The sequence below is a fragment of the Mus pahari genome, chromosome 9, assembly GCF_900095145.1.
Source record: "Mus pahari chromosome 9, PAHARI_EIJ_v1.1, whole genome shotgun sequence".
Taxonomy (NCBI): domain Eukaryota; kingdom Metazoa; phylum Chordata; class Mammalia; order Rodentia; family Muridae; genus Mus; species Mus pahari.
In genome coordinates this window covers 82,912,457-82,929,683 of record NC_034598.1, presented here as the reverse complement: position 1 = coordinate 82,929,683, position 17,227 = coordinate 82,912,457, and the positions used below count along the sequence as shown (strand labels likewise).

Genomic DNA, 17,227 nt, shown 5'->3' with positions numbered 1-17,227 from the left:
TATTAGAAAGCTGTAGTAGCTAATATTATCAACTTGTTAGAATCTAGAATCATCTGGAAGATAAGCTTCCAGGTATAACTGTGAGAATATATCTAGAGTAAATTAGCCTCTGGTCATGCTTGTGAGGGTTTGTCTTTACTAGGGCCCACCTCAAAAGTGGCCAGCACCATTTCATGACTGTGAGTTCATATATAAAGGAGAAACCTAGGTGAATTCTGGATTCATCACTTTCAGCATCCTGACTATGCAATGAGCCTCCTACTCCCGCTGCCATGGCATGATAGACTCTACCTCTTTGGAAGCATAAGTCAAAATAAGCCCTTGTTTCCTTAATTTGTTTTGTTCAGATGGTTTATCATATCAGTGATGGAAGTAACTGAGACAAGGGCAGTAGAAACTTTATGAGGTTGGGACCACTTAGAAAGTGAGTCACTGGGTCTATTCTTGAAGAGTATATTTTGTCACTTGGCCCTTCCACCTTTCCTTCCTTCCTTCCTTCCTTCCTTCCTTCCTTCCTTTCCTTCCCGCCTGCCCACCAGCCTGCCTGCCTGCCTGCCTTCCCTTCTTCCTGCTTCCACTTCCCATGAGTTGAACAGATCTAATCCGCAGTGTGCTTCCTTCCCATATAATTTTTCTCATAGCAACAGGGACAAATGATCATGGACTGAGGCTACTGAACCATCTCCTCTTGACACCCTTTAAGCTGTGTGTTTCAGGTAGGGCCTCTGTTTGTATGTATTTGTATGTTCAGGTGTATGTATGTGCATGGATGAACATGCACATGTATGTACACACATATGGGCAACCAGAAGATAACCTTGGATAGCTGTTCTCAGGTGCTTTCAACCTATTTTTAGAGACAGCACTTCTTATGGTCCTGAGCTAGCCCAGCATGCTAGGTTTGCTATCCAGACAGTCCCAAGAATTTGCTCATCTCTACCCCTTCAGTGCTGGGAAGACAAACACTTGCCGTTAGGCTTTTCTTGTAAAGGTTGTATATAGAGAACCTCATATCCATCCATCCATCTATCTATCTATCTATCTATCTATCTATCTATCTATCTATCTATCTATCTATCTAAGCTCATCATGCTTGTAAAGTGAATATTGACTGACCAATATCTTGAGCTATGCCTCAGGTTTTGTTATACAAATGGAAATCTAATAACATACAGGGTTAGATGTCCCTTCAGGGAAACGTCTTAGACACACGTCCCCCCCTAGTAGTTCTTTTCATCCCCCTAGAACTCTGAGTATCCATTTTCCCCAATAGTCTTTCTACTTTCCCTACTTGTTCACTCTGTGTCTTTGCATTATATCATTAGTCTCTACTGGAGTCTGTACTTACTTTCTTCTTGACAATACCTCCAATGTCGGGTACAAAGCATAGCCCATGTATCACAGAATGAACTTAACAATGGCATATTACATTTCAAGCAAATTGCTTCTCAGCTTTTGGACCAGGATCCATGTGTAGATTACAAATGAAATGACATCTTTGCATTTCACCTTACTTGACAAAATAATAACTGTGCAGAAGTGTCCAGAGTGTCCACAGTGATGTTGCAGTTTATCAAAACATTTCAGGAGATCAGGGTCCTGAGTTAATGCTTAAAATACTTTAAAATGTTTAGGATGGAAATCATTTCTGGGTGACTAATGTGTGTGGTGAAAGTAAATGACCTCATGGACACACATCTGACAAGGGGCAGAGTTGAAACTTGGCCTGCCATCTTGTTCCCCAGTTGCCATGTCTACCATCCTCAGTGTTTTATTATAAAATGCTTCCAATGATTTAAAAATCACTGAGGAGTTTCTAAAGTTTCCTTTTCACTCCCTTGATCTTTTTATATCATAGCAAATATACTATTAAATTCTAAATGTACTAACAGAATTAGGATTCATGTCCTCTTCAATTATGTTTGTACAAGGAGGTGGAGGAAAAAAAAATCTCAAAACCCTTTTTCAGAAAGATTCATTGACTCTTTGTTGGTCTCATGAGAACTCAGCAATGTACCTTAATAGGGGCTCCCCTACCTTTTCTGGCATCATTTTGATTTTCAGTAGGCACTATAGAAAATGCTTGATAATACAGGTAGAAAAATACAGGGAGGTTACAGAAGGGTTCCAACCTTTTCTTCTCTGGGTAGTTTCAGTCAGTAGATGACATAAGCATGCATCTTTATGGACAGATGCAGTGAAGAATCACACCTTGATCTTAATCCACAGGAAAAAAAAAAAAATGGAAAGAGCCCTTGTTGTGGAACCAAAAGAAAAACACGCAAAGCAGATTGGAGATGAGAGATGATACCTTGATAAGTACTGCATTCAATAAGACCCATGCCTTAGGTTTTAGGACTAACACTAGGGTCCACATAGGAGTAATTTTTGAATTTTCAAAAGGAACCAAATTAATTACACACAGTATCTCCGAACCTCAGTTTTCAAATCCTATTTTTTTATTGGAGTATATAAAGCTATGAGTGGTGTTGTTGAGAAGATTAATCAAAACCATGTGTACAAATGACATGGCTTTAACATGTCATGGACAGACTATTGCTTTCTTGGTTCCTCTGCCTATTAAAGGGGAAGTCTGCAAAGATGGAGTTGAGTGGTAAAGCCACAAATACTTAAATAGAGAGTTGATTTCTAGACTTGACAGACTGCATCTGTTGACAGATATTGGGAATCCAACTAACTTTCACAATTTTAGATATGACAAAACTAAGAAAACATATGCTGAAATGACATCCTACCATCGTGATACGCAAGGGGCACAACCACTAACTATGTATAAATTGTTTGGAATTTTAGACATCTTAGTGTAGGCAAGAGGGCTAAGACTTACATGCATTTCCTCTGTCAGAACACAGTGTTCTAGCTCATTTATTACTCATTCATTCTTCATGATCTCTGGACACACAGAAAAAGTCTATTAATTGTGTTTTTTTTTTTAAAAAAAAAAAACCCTATTAACTGCATGTGGCCTTCTGCTCTGACAATTTTATAATAATCCAATATATGAATAAGATAAGGTCACCTTAACTGAAGCGAAATCATAGGAAGATATGCAAAAGGGGACCAATTTTGAAGATTTGAAAAGAAAGACAAAATATAATTCTAAATATTATGCTGATATATATTTCTTTGCATATAAATGGAAGGTTATATGTGTTTATCTTTGAAAATAACTATTGATATGTCTTCAACAGGGCATATAAAGAGATAATCAAGATTAAATACTTATTGCTCCAAGAGTCTCCAAATCACAATTTTGCATTGACTGCAAAAAACATAAGTTTTCTCTGTAGTAGAGTCTGTATATTTGCTGTATCTGTATATTATGAAACTCATAAAGAAGATAAATGTGAACGAGACAAAATGTGTAAGAGAGTAAGCCAAAGAATTGCAGAACTCATTAGCCGCAGAATACGCAATATGTCTTGGAGTTACATCCAAAACACCGTGAATATACTTCATATCTCAGTATCAAGAGATAATTCTTTGGACACTTTGACATTCATTTTAATAAGGTTAGGCAGATAATGATACTGGGTGGAGGGTGGCCTGGTGTACTCTCTCTATGGTTTTTTGTTTGTTTGTTTTTGTTGTTGTTGTTTGTTTGTTTGTTTTTTAGCTGAGTCACACTTTTAACCATTTTTAAGTGCTGACTTGAATCACATATCCTAGTAGAATGATAACAGACTACAACTCCTAAGATGGATAATGTGGGGTGCAAGTGAGGGCTAAATGTAATTTGTGGCTTCCTTTGACTTCTGAAATCATTTCTTAATTATTTCTAAATACCTTCTAAAGTGAAAAAGTAAATGAAAACATTATAATTGGATGGACACCTCTGGGGAAAATTAGCCAAAGGATGAAGACAACAGAAAGATCCAAAGATTTGGCTAACTTAGTAGAAATCAGCATAATAGTGACATTCAGTGGGGTTCTCGGACATTTAACTTCTCCTAAGAGTGGGATTGGTGAATCATACCCAGAATCATACCACATGTAGGAAGAGCTACAAAAATGAATATTAACATTTTTTAAAGACAAGTGCTTGCCATGTGTCCCAGACTGGCCTTGAATTTGTGAACTTGCCTCAATTTCCCAAGTGCTAGGACTAGAGGCATGTGCTACCTACCTGGTAACTTCTGTTTTGGGATTTCTTCCACAAAGGAAATGGATAAAAGTTGATCGGCAAAGATATATTAGAGCACTCTTCTTAAGTGGAAGAAGAAGGCAAGCAGGGTTGATTGTGTGATCAGATACATGGCTAATGGGAATTGTAAACATTTCGTTGTGGAACTAAATAATAACAGTATCTAGAGTCTTGAATGACCGGAATGTTCAGATATTCAGTAATCTCAACAAATGTGTTTGAGTATTTATTAGATGTGGATGTAAGTCTAGGCTCTGGGGAAACACAGTCATCAACAGGAGACAGATTCATCTCTGGCCTTCCAAAGCTTATGCTCTACTCTGGTAGAACAATACACAAACAAGCAAACAGGTAAATATCTAGTACACTAGATGGTGAGAACCAGAGAAAAGTTACCTTTATTCACAGAAAAGAGCCAATCAGGTTAAGGAGCCTGGTATCCAGAGGAGGGAACGACATGATTTTATAGAGGATGATGGCCAGGGAGAATATCACTAAGAGATTTCTGACATTTTTATCTCAGAACGTTTTCTCAGAGTCCTGAGTCAATGAGTCACATAGGTAGATGTCCCAGAAGAGTAATCAGGAGGGGCAAGAGCACCCTCAATGGCTCTGAAGTAGAAACCTATTTGGTATAAACCCAAAATCAAGCACAATTCAGTAGATGAGCTTGGGTACAGTGTTGGATGAACTGAGAGTGATTCATGACTACCATAGGTCATGTGGACCTGTGGATGACTATAAGGACTTGGGACTGCTTGAGTTCCGCTCCTACTTGAGGTCGTCAAGTTGCCAATGGAACCTTCACCTTGAAACTTAATTGTAGACTACAAACAAGTTGCTTGGGTTCCAGTGTAATTCTCATTTTTTACCTACAAGCATTTGATATTCCTCAACCACAAGAATGAGATGAAGGCTAGTGAAATGAAACAATGAATATCACCTGAAACCACCCCTGCATTCTAATAAGATCTAGAGTTTAAAGGCAAGGCTGGAAGGCCAGAACATTAATACCTTTATCCATGTCTGGATTGTCACAAGTCTGTGAATTTCCTTCACAGGAGGTTATAGGGAAAAGGACCATCTAGTCGTATGATGAGAGAGATACCTAAATCTGATCCCATTTGACACTGTGGGCATCACTGTGTTCCCTCGAATGGTAGTATAATCTGTACTTTCTGTGACAGTCCTCCCTGGATTCTAAGCTTTGGTCTTGAGGTGAAAAACCTGGATTGTATGCTCAAGATTTGTATTGTTTCACCCAGTTTTACTGGTCCCTCACTTGTCTGTGCGGAACACTTTCTCAATATGGAGTTGCGGATTCCCCTCTCTCAAGTTTCATGAGCAAATGTAGGTGATTTGGGCAGAAAGAATCATAAAGAGAAAGACAGTGTGTGTGTGTGTGTGTGTGTGTGTGTGTGTGTGTGTGTGTGTGTGTGTCAGCATGAGTTTCTTCCACCTTGTGCAAAGACAGCACACCTAACTGAGGCTCTTTTGTTACTAAACAGATCAGCTTCTGTGATGTGAAGCATGGAGTCAAGAGTTTATTTGTACCAATTAAAGCAGAAGAGAATTCCGAACTCTTTGTTTCATCTTCTTAGGAGACCCCACACACCCATGGCTCTATTTTTGGATATGTTGGACAAGGTGGATTTTAAGCTGCCCTGACCCAGAACACGAAGATGCTAGTTTCCATTAATCATCATGAAGTTGTTGGTAAATGCTCAGGGATATATTGCTAGTCCATCATCACAACAAGCCAGTGTCCATTGAGAAGCTTTCCTTAAAGACTATCACTGTCTCACAAACTGTCTTAAGTCTTCCAAGTATTAAAGTTTAAATATCACACAAAAGGAACAGGGAGCGTGTGGTGTGTGTGTGCATGCAAATACTTGAACTCATGGGTAGTCTGGCAGCTTACACTCAGCCTACCCCGCAGAGTAATAGCTAATTGCAGCCCACAGAGACACAGCAGTAATTAATTAATCTAACAGTGTCCATTAAAATCCACTCTCTGCTTTTAATGATACTTGTGAAGATTTTTAGAAGTAAATATGTTCTCTAGGGTAGAATATTTTGCATGTTGGAAAAATTTCCAAGAAACATTCGTAAACACTTTTCATATATTTCTTGACAAATTAATTTGAAGTCTTTGACTCTGGCCTATGGAAATGTACCAGTTGCTTGGGCTTCTAATATAGATTTCACCTTCGCCCCGCCCCTCTCAATTCTAGGGAACTTCCTGAAGTTTATCTGTGACATTTATCTTGAGTGGCCTAGCGCTAGCCACTGTATTACAAACATGTCTTCCTTCCCCTCCTTAAACACAGTATGCTTGCATGTGACTAAGTCTTTTGCTCCTTTCATGACCCTATAGTCCCCCTCTTTTCCCCTTCCTCTCTTCCTTGTGTCGTTTTCTTTTCCATTCATGGGTCTACAGTTCTTCAAATACTCATCAACATTGGAGCCATTAAAGAGGAACTGAGGTAAGGGTGGACAATGGATTGAAAAAAAAAACCTCAATGATAATAAAAATGCTCTGGGTGCAAATCAAGTATCTCACTATATAACGTTCTCACTATATTCTCTTTTGATGATGATTCAATTACATTACTGTAGAATTTTTTAAAGTTTCATTATGTGTGCTCTTGCTTACCCACAATTATTCTATGGTCTTGGGAGGTTTTCAAAGTCTATAGACTAGTTATTTCAATGATAAGTAACCATCAGAGTTAAAATTACCCTGGCAATTTTTCCCATTTGCTGACAGGCAGTGACCTATGAAGAAGAAGGGAAACTGTCCTCTTGGCCCCCTGAAGTGAGAGCCTTCTAAGGTGAATCACCATTTGCCTCTTAAGGCAGAAAGACACTTGTAAAACACAGAATACTATCTTATTGTATAGAGGAAACAGAAACAAAAGTTAACAACATATATAAGTTTTTATTAGAATTCTCTTTTTAAAAATCCAGAATGACTGTGTAGTTTAATAGTCAATACTAAAGCAGTTCAAGCAAAAGAAGAAATACACAGGAAGCAAGACAGATGAATATAGTTTGGATAGTGTGCATTAAACAATTCAGGTGAAAGGTAATTAAAACACATGTAAAGGTGTCTTTCCTCGAAGTCTTTTCTTTCTCAAAGGTCCAGCTTAGATCCAAATCTGTTGTTCTAGATAGACTAACATCTGAAGAAGGGAAGGGTAGAGGAGGGGGAGAGAAAGGAACAAGAGGAGGAGGGAAGGGAGAAAAACTAGTATTTCATGAGCTTTTAAAAACAGAGTCAAGGCAAAATACTGTTAGGTCAAGTACAGATATGTTATTTAATCCTTATTACAATGTTGGTATCATTCCTCCCCCCACCCCCACCCCACCCCCATTTTTAAAGGCAAGGATGGAGTCTGCCAGTTTAATTCACATGACCCTGTCACACAGCTGACTTGGTGAAGATAGCAGAACCCAACCTCCCCCCTTCAAAGCTTCACTATGCCACACCTGTAAAGGGAAAATGACTATTATGGAATCTTGGGATCTGGGTATGGCACTAGCCCATGCGAGTTATACCTTTATTTTGGAGATTGGGAGTAGAGAAATCTGGACCACATTTCCAAGAGGACAAATCTGGTTTGTCTATTTCTTCTTTGTTTTCAGAAGAAAGACCTCAAAAGTTGTCGAGCAAAAGTCACAGGTTTGAATGCTGCCTACAAGTGAGTGGGCTCTTAACGTTCTCCCAGAGCATGATCGTTAGTAGAAAATACGGAGGAAAAAAAATGTATGATAGACAGAAATGCGCAAAGTCGAATGTGCATGTTAATCGGTGGTCAGGAAGATGAAAAAACTCTTGCAACCTCCAGTCCTTAGCTGTCAATGCCTAAGGATAAAGACACTCAAGGAACACCAAAGAGGGAAGCAGAGCTGTCCCCTAGCTCACGTCTCCAGCACGTTCCACAGGCTATAGTTCGCTATCCTGATGGCCCCTTCTTAGTTGATGAATTTTCACAATGTATTTCATGGCTTCCATCCCTACATGAGACTTTATTACGATCACATAGGAATAAAAAGCCATAAAGCACTAGAGTGAATTTATCTTGGTCGGATGTAAAACTTATTTTCTTCACACGACTTCAAAACCATTTCCAAGCTAACCAATCATTTCATGCTACATTAAGGAACATTTTAGGCTACATGTAAGGGACACAAAGCACACTTAGATTGTAACATCACAAATTAACAAGATTTTATCCTTCAATGACATTCTTCACTACAAGGACCAGAAACAAGACCAGGAGACACTCGGTAACATTCAACCATGGAATGTCACCAGAAACAAAGGACACTGGGGGAGAATTCCTGGAGAAAAGCTCATCACTTGGACATTGAACTTGGAAACACATAAGGAAAGACAGCAGACAGACAAATCACTGTACAAACTGAAGCCAGGAGAATAATTTCAAGCCTCCTGCTTCTACTTTCTCCCACAGATGCTTTCTTATACATTCACTGTGTTCAGATACTTCATGTGGTACCAAGTAGAAAGGAAGAACCTGAAGACCTGCATGTGCTGTTAGGATTAAGCTGTCTATCCCCAAATAGCCTAAAAGGGAAAGAGAAAAAGAGAGGAAGGGAAGGACACAGAGAAGGAGGGAGGGAAGAAGGAAGCAAGAAAGCAAGGAAGGAAGCAAGAAAGCAAGGAAGGAAGGAAGGAAGGAAGGAAGGAAGGAAGGAAGGAAGGAAGGAAGGAAGGAAGGAAGGAAGGAAGGAAGGAAGGAAACGAGGAAGAGGATCAAACCCACACCATAAAGGGTCCACAAGTGCTCCTTGCCTGTCCACAGCAGTTCACAGATGTTGAGGACATTCCTACCTCTTTCTATGGAAACAAGTTTCTAACTAAGCCAGAAACAATCCTGGCTGCTGATGTCTCTGTGATCTAAGTACCACAGGTCCAGACTCCGCCAAGAACATTTCTCACGCTGCATTCAAGTGGCCTTGTTCCTGGCATTATAAAGAAAAAAGAAAAAGAAAAAAACAAAAAAAGAAAAAAACAAAAAAACAAAAAAACCTCTCACTAGTGGCTACACCAAAGCCCTGAAAACTTGATGTTGGAAATTTCCTTATTTTTCTAGCCTTTCAAAAAATAAATCTGAGGTGCCTATTTACCAACTCCAGAAGCAGCAGCGGTCTACACTGTTACACTGTTCTCAACTGCCCTCTGCACTAAAAAAGAAAAAGAAAGAAAGAAAGAAATGTGCTATTCAAGTTCAAATGTACAAAACCCCAACCACTTAAGGTTTTCCCCCTAAGGGGTACAATGCTAGGCAAGCTACTTCTACCTAGAAATCACTATAATGAAGTTTTGGGTTGTATGAATCATAAGGAGACTGGAAATAGTTAAATGAAAGGAAGTGCATACATAAATCCAATTATCATGCACAAACATGCAAATGATTTAAGTGCTGCTTCTGAAACTCTGGTTGATATTCATTAATCTCAGGTTGCACTTTTTGAAGGGGAAAGACATGCTAATTGGGTCCAGATTAATGCACTCCCAAACCTCTCCAATTTGTTTTCAGGTGAGGGTTAAATGATATGTATTAAAATAAACACAGCTGCTCATCTGCCTCCACCTTTCTGCCTTGGCTATACTCTACTTCTTTCCCCAGCTGGCTATCTCCCCTGCCTCTCTCTGTTCCCCCAGCTGGCTCATCTCCTCTACAGTGCCTCTTCTCTTTCAGAAGCTATCAAAGAGGCCTGCCTTGTTCTTTTTTTGAAAACACATGGAAGAATGACTCTTTTTCTTAGTCAGTGCTTGCCCTTTCCTCAGGAGCCCCCTCACTCCATAAAGGGGATCATCCACATAGTAGACCCCAGCGATGCTTAACCGTGGAACCAAACACATACACCAATGGGAAAGAAGCCTGGCCTTGTCTCAGATAATGCACTCTTTCTCCTAGTCTGGGCCATGGCCCTTTGGACCAGGATTGAAGGGTAGTTTGAAAGATTCCCCAGCACAGGATTGCTGGGAGCCAAAATTGCTTAAGGTTGGCATGGCGATCCTGTGACTTGGTTGCGTGGGAAATCAAAGCCCGAGACCAGACGTGTGGGTTTTTTTGTTTTTTGTTTTTTTTTTTTTCTTTACCCCTGCATTCTTTCTCTGTGATTCACAAAGACACTTGACTTTCCCTGTTCTCACTCCCTGGTGAAATTAGTCTTAAAAGAAAAAAAAAAGAAAAAAAGGTATCGGTCATTTGTTTACTTAGTGATCTTGATGAGATTTGGCATGCAAGGAAATGGCGTGTTCGGGGGGCGGGGGATCCTCTGATTAGTGACGGTCTTAAACTACTAACCTGTTAGTTTTCTAGAATCTGATCTTTAGAAAAATGAACCAAAGAAGAGCAACACGGTACTGTGGATGAACTCAGGCAGCTCCCCACCCCCACCCTTTTAAAACAAACATCAAGAGGTTCAGCCAACCACCATAAAGGACGGGGGGGGGGGGGAGTTGCAACTAATTTGACACTGAAGATGATCAATTTGAATCCTGGTTGCTTTGCCTTGTGACGATGGAGATCTGATTGGCACCCTCCCTCCCTCTCAGTACAAACTGAAAATGATTTGATAAACTTTTTTTTTTTTTCCCCCAAAATGAGATGAAAGACTTGGCTCCCATCTTTTGGGATCCTATCATAAGGCTAATTCTCCCAACGCACATGCACAACAGAGAAGAGACAACAAGAGCACACACATACACAGAGACATACAGCACTGGACAGGTCACACAGCAGAGCACTGCACATGAAGACAGACAGACAGCGAGCGACAGACATTGAGGCCCAGAGAGCCTTTCCACCTACATTGATTTCTGCATATTTATAAATGTAAAATTAGTCATCATAAATAACAGCTAGGACGAGGCTGATATTAAATCTGTCAACATCCTGACAAATGCCCTGAGCGGTGCTTGAATGGGAAATACACTTAAGATTGTATTCGCTCCTAAAAGAGAAAATGATTATACGCTAACCAAACCCTAAGTACAAGCTAAAGATATTCACCTCATGAAGCCATTCCTCAACTAGCCCCTTGGCACTCGCTGGAATTATTCGCAGCACGATCTCTACTTTCTCATTTTCTGCTGTCTCCATGTGGGTAATTTCTTTCTCATGATTAAAAGTGAGCTTGGCAGACCCTTCAAAGCGTGGTTTTAGGTGTGGTGAGGCTCCAAGCGCATCCTTTGTCTAAGGCAGGATTCTTTAGATGGGACAGTCTCGACAACATTCATGTACCTAAAAAGATGGTTGATTTTAAGGCAGACTTTCATAGATATCTTTATAGAAACATATTTGGGAAACATATTTGGGGGTTGTAACATGCGACCAACAATGAAATGAGCTGTTTACCTTTGAATGAATAGGCAGGTTTTTCTCTTCCAAACAATCACTCCAGCCTTTCTGAAGCCATCCTGAAGCGCTGCTGTTTCCGTGGACTTATCCAACATCTGAGGTTAGGAGATAACCCTGTAGCATTGGCCTCTTTCCCTGGCCCCTTCATTATTAGCCTCCTGGTGGGTGAGATAGAATACAGAGGCTGTAATAACCCTACTTCACACAACAGGCTCTCTCTCTCTTTTAAATTGAAAATCCCCTTATTACAAAACAAGGGGTGTTCTTTCTCTTCTACCTTTAAGTAGGAATGCCACATTCACTGCTTCTTACAAAAACCGCAGCTGCTTTTTAAGCTACAGATAAATAGAATGTGCTAGGCGGTAATTCGACTCAGTCTGAATGCATTATTTTCTAAGACACTTTGGCAAGGGGCTTTTTTTTATTATAAACTGGAAGGAACAAGGAAAGTCCTTTTTCTCCTAATTATGGATGCATTTTGTTCCCTACTATTAACCTATAATGTCAAATTGATCTTCTTTTGCTGCAGTCAGTTCAATAAATCAACATTTTTTTTTTTCCTGGAAAATTAGAGGGCTAATGATTAAGTCTTCATGAACTTTAATGATGAAAATAAAATTAGCACGAGAGAAGCAGATGCTGAAACCAAAAACACACAATGGCTGTCCACTGAGATCAAGGAAACAAACCTTATTTTGACATCCAAAGTTAAGATCAACAGGACTGACTTGTAAATTATAATTAATCTAATTTTAATAAAAGTAAGGCTTTCCTTACTTTTTACCTTGCTATTCTGGGCCATGTGGAACGGAGGAAAATTCATAAATATCATGGTGCTATTTCTACATAGAATGCCATACCATTTCTGTTTACTGCTTTACTGGTACAACAGGGGTGCTAGCTGGAAGTGCTGACAGTTGTCCTCATTTAGTACTCTTATCTGAGTAGTGAATTAAAGAGCGAAAACAGAAGAAACTCTGACAAAGTGATCAACTGGCACTTCTACTGGGCTGTTTCAACCCCGAAAATAAACACTGAGAAAAATCTTGGGTTCCTAACACCCTCCAAACCAAAACGAAAACAGAAAGACAGAGAAATTCCATTAACTTCTAGGTTCTGGTTAAATGTGGATCCCAATGTTAACATTTCTGACTATAAGACTACAACCGTTCGACCATTAACTTCTAGGTTCTGGTTAAATGTGGATCCCAATGTTAACATTTCTGACTATAAGATTACAACCGTTTGACCCTAGGTTCTGATTAAATGTGGATCCCAATGTTAACATTTCTGACTATAAGATTACAACTGTTCGAGGCCAGCCAGGTCTACAGTGTGAGTTCCAGGACAGCCAGGACTGCACAGAGAAACCCCTGTCTTGAAAAAAGCAAAACAAAACAAACCAACAAACAAACAAAAATTCCAACAGACCATGGCAACAGTGCTGTATAGGTCTATATGGATATATTGCCTTGCCAAGGGGGAAAATCCCACAGGGTGCCAGTGGGGTTCCAATTAAGGCAAAACAAATGCTGCTGTAGCCTGACAGCAAGAGGAGATTGCCAGTAGATCACAATACATGGGCAGGTGTGCTACTCAGAAACCAGACCCAGCCATGCTGTCAGCAGAGTCTGAAGGAGAGCTGGGTGGGGCAGGTGGCTTGAGAATGATTTATTCTTGTTTGCTCATATGATTCCAAGAAGGTTGACAGTGGCAATCAATGGGGATCTGGTACAAAGCACAAAGTCTCCCCTGAACCCTGAATTGAGACTGCATGAATATTTAAGAGACCTCAGACCCAAGGGAAGAGAGAAAGAGAGAGCAATGGAGGGAGAGAGACACTTTGAAATTACATTTGCATTTAAAACTATCCTCTTTCCATATAGATCTGTCTGATTTTTTTTTTTTTTTTAAGGGGTGTTTGTCACCAGTGAAATGCTGACTGAATTTTCTAAGCACCCTCTTTAGGGCGAATATGGGTGCAGTGAATGTTGGTGACAGCCTTCAAGATCTTACTACTCTGATTAGATCTGAATCAATTTCCCATCCGCTGATATGCCTGGAAACACACAATGTGCTGGGCAGGTGCCCACCCTGTCTCACAAGCCTGAGTGATGCCCTGGCAACCCACACAGCCCAGTTTACCCTGAATAAATAACAGAGCCCTGTTCCTGAGCCACATCTCGAAGCATATTAGACATTACCATAAGAGGAAAATTGAATCCCTGAGTGTCGATAACTCCATTGTGCCGATGGCACAGTAACAAGCTTGCCTTGGCAATCCACAGTGTTTGTTTTTGTTACAGGGATGTTGGAGGCAAATAGAAAACAAATTCTCAGCTGTATACTTGAAGCAATGTAATAATGCTTAGATATCCTGATAGACAAACATCATTCAAATAGAAACCGGTTGTCACATTAAAACAAAATGTCACATTCGAGCACATTCTTGCCTTAAACTGTTTCCCATACCTTGCCCCTTTTGACCCTGGGTAAATATTAACACAAACCAAGATGAACAAGGTGAACATGAGCCTATGAAGATAAGGAGTTATCGCTGTGTTGTTGTTCTAAAGCAATAAGAAAGTATGTAGTGACGACATTATCCATTAATCACAATTTTGGCCAACATTAGAGGTGGTATCTCTACTGAAGGTAGCTCTCTGATGGAACAAATATGGCAGCCATATTTAAAAAACAAATAAGCCAAAAGGATGCTTCTGTAGTCTGTTCTCTCTTTGGCAAAAGCAAAACAAAACAAAAACTAACAGGAGAAACAAAATAAGATGGAGAAAGAAAAGGAGATGCAAGGAAATGAGAGAGCAATCAGGAGAATCCAAAGTGCCACTCGTCAAAACAGAGTGATCTTTGTTCTTTTCCATGCTAAAATAATCTGCTTCATGCCATCCTTCCACCATCTCAAAACTTACCTAGTTGTAAAATCTCTCAGCCTCACTTCCTTCCCTTTATGTGGAGGTCAGCTGTCCCCATCTTACTGTCTTTGAGATGCCTGATAGTCAACCACCTTTTAAGGAACAGACAGTATTGTTCTTGCCAATTGTTACTCAGGGTTCTTCTGTCCCTTGTACCTCCCCATCTACAAGTTCCTTTCACGTTTCAGCCTTCCTGAGGACATGCAACAAAATAAATAAACACAGTGCCAACCAGGAGTGTGAATCCACCCGGCTGCATTCCGCATTCCGGTAGGTTCTAATCACTTTACTATTTCAGTGGCAAGTCTACACAGTGGCTTCACTTGATTTATAGGTCTTGAAAGCAGAAGAAAAAAATGATGCGCTAGGAACGAGAAGGAAGCAACACTAAGTACCCGACAGTGACATGCACTGTGTGTTCTCAAAGAGGAGAACTATGTATCCAATGATGATATCCATGGGGAGAAAACTAGAATCCTCTGGTCTGTGAACTTCTTCCCTTCCAATCCCAGTACCGTGTTCGTCTCCTGCATGGCTGCACACATATATAGAAATCAACCCTTTGTAATGACCGCACATGAAAACCTTCACACTTCAACTGGTGATAAGACACTAACCTTATTCCAGATAGTGGGTAAATGTAAATTTTATAAGTTGTCATTCTATGTTTTTACTTCATCCCTACTGAAGGGCCAGCTCACCAGGTCCAGGTTGTCAAAGGACATAGAGACTGAAGGCTACTAATAAGTTCCAAATGACAAATCCACAGCTTACACTCAAACATATTCTGAACACAACATTTTATATTTTTACCAAAAAGGTTAGGCACTATTTTAAATGGAAAAGGAAGCTATGTTTGTTATAATTATGCATGGTCTAGTTTCTTTAAAGAACAAACCCCACTGCTGTAAATATAAAATGAGCCCTTCATCCCCTTTCCCGGAGCCTGCTTTTCAAACAGGGTGGTCTGGAATCAGCACAGTTTTACATTGGCAGAGACCTTATGTGATCAAACTCAAACTATTATACAAGAAAGAGAAGACTCTAAGATGGACAGCCTTGAAAAGGCATCTTCTCCCCGATGGGGTGCTTGCCCATGAACTTGCCTCCCATGTCAGAAGGAGGCTCTGGACTCCCCAGCCCATGTGACACTGGGGCCAAGAATCCACTCTCCACAGAGAGCAGTCCAGGAACAAGGGATAGAACAACTAAGCAGAGCGCACCATTGGGTCAGGAATGTCCTGCAACACCAGCCTCAAATGCAGCATGCCATGCTATGATGGTGGGAGTCAACCACCCAGGAGCTCTTTAATGGCTTGTCAAGGCTTCCTGACACCAGGGGCTTTCAAGAGGTCAAAAAAATCTGTCCCCAGCTTCTGTTTTCTGTTCTCCTTCAAGGAGCACATTGAAGAATGGGGCCACTCAGCTGCCTTTTAACATGTCACACTTGGATAATTCCCTTCCTTCCCAGGGAGCTTGTCCATCCCATTTCGACTCAGGGAGGAAAAGCAGAAATCGATTCAGAACAAAAGAACCCCCGCCCCCCTTTTGCCTCTTTTGTATGTTATTTTTAAGAGTGCCCACAGCATAGTTAATTTGAAAAAGTTTTTGGTTTTTTTTCTTTTTTAAAGACCACTGAGGCAACAAATCACATAGGTAAAAACCTGAGGTCTAAGATAGAATCAAATTCAAAAAAGCTAATTAAATTCAGCAAGAACTTCTCAAAGGACCACATAATCAAATTCTTCTCAGTCTAGCATTCCGCTTTTGAAGAGGGCTGTAAGTAGAAGTGGGCATGGCTGTAGATTCCATACTGTGTGAAAGACAGGGGGAAAAGAAACTGAGATGGGGTGAAAAAGATGAGATGCATAGATTTCTGACTGGATGCCTGGACCAGGATGCAAGGAATAGATAAGTCCCAGCTCTGGAGGAAGTAAATTTGAAGGCAGACAGTAAAACGGATTGAACCTTATTACCTCGAGTCCCTGAGAAATTCCCGAGACAGTTGGATGCAATTTGAAAAGGTCAAAAAAATATTTCCTGCACAGCACCGCTTCATGGTTTAAGGGTGTACAGTTGTGAGATGCCAACTCTAATCATTTTTATTGACTTTGCTTTCTAGAGACAGACAGACAGTCTGGGAGACAAGACCGGCAGATAAGGGAAAGGCAATCTTACAAATGAAAACCTCTTTGACTTTATTCTCTGGCTCGTGACTGTGAAAAATTCCAAGTCTTGCCCATTTGAGGAGAAATTACTCGATTTCCCCTCTGCAGGCAGACAGGAATGGAGGGCAGAGCAGGCAAGCATCCTCATAACTCTAGTGAGTCTATTTCGGTTCATTGCTATTTAGTTCACCTCTATCATATGCTAAGCACAAGGAGACCTACGTGATGCTGCACTATACTCCTGGGAAACGATTAAGATGAAATAATAGGAGGTACCACTGAGTATGAGCATTACTGTGCCACTCCCATAGCTTTTGAGGGTGGCTAAGGGGGAGCAGGAACCCCCCAGGATAGAGTGAAATGAAAGCAAGCAAATATCCATCGAAGAAAACAGTCTTCTACTAAAGATTCTATTGTCATTAAAGTTCTCCAAAAGAGAAAGGGAAAACCAAGATTTCTCTTTAAATGAGATTGGTATGCAATAAGAGCCTTTGTTAACAAATATATTTGTGGTTCTCTCTCTCTCTCTCTCTCTCTCTCTCTCTCTCTCTCTCTCTCTCTCTC

The 17,227-nt window shown here is 40.3% G+C and overlaps 1 long non-coding RNA gene across 8 annotated transcripts in view; it reads right to left on the bottom strand.

Moving 5' to 3' along the window:
* Positions 1 to 11,218: 11,218 nt before the first annotated feature.
* Positions 11,219 to 17,227, bottom strand: part of LOC115064698 — a 61,914-nt gene continuing 55,905 nt past the window's right edge. For all 8 annotated transcript variants that reach the window (XR_003844520.1, XR_003844524.1, XR_003844521.1 and 5 more), the window contains 2 exons: positions 11,560 to 11,720; positions 11,219 to 11,445 (listed from right to left, as the gene is read on the bottom strand). This is a non-coding gene — a long non-coding RNA (uncharacterized LOC115064698). The remainder of the gene's footprint in view (positions 11,446 to 11,559; positions 11,721 to 17,227) is intronic.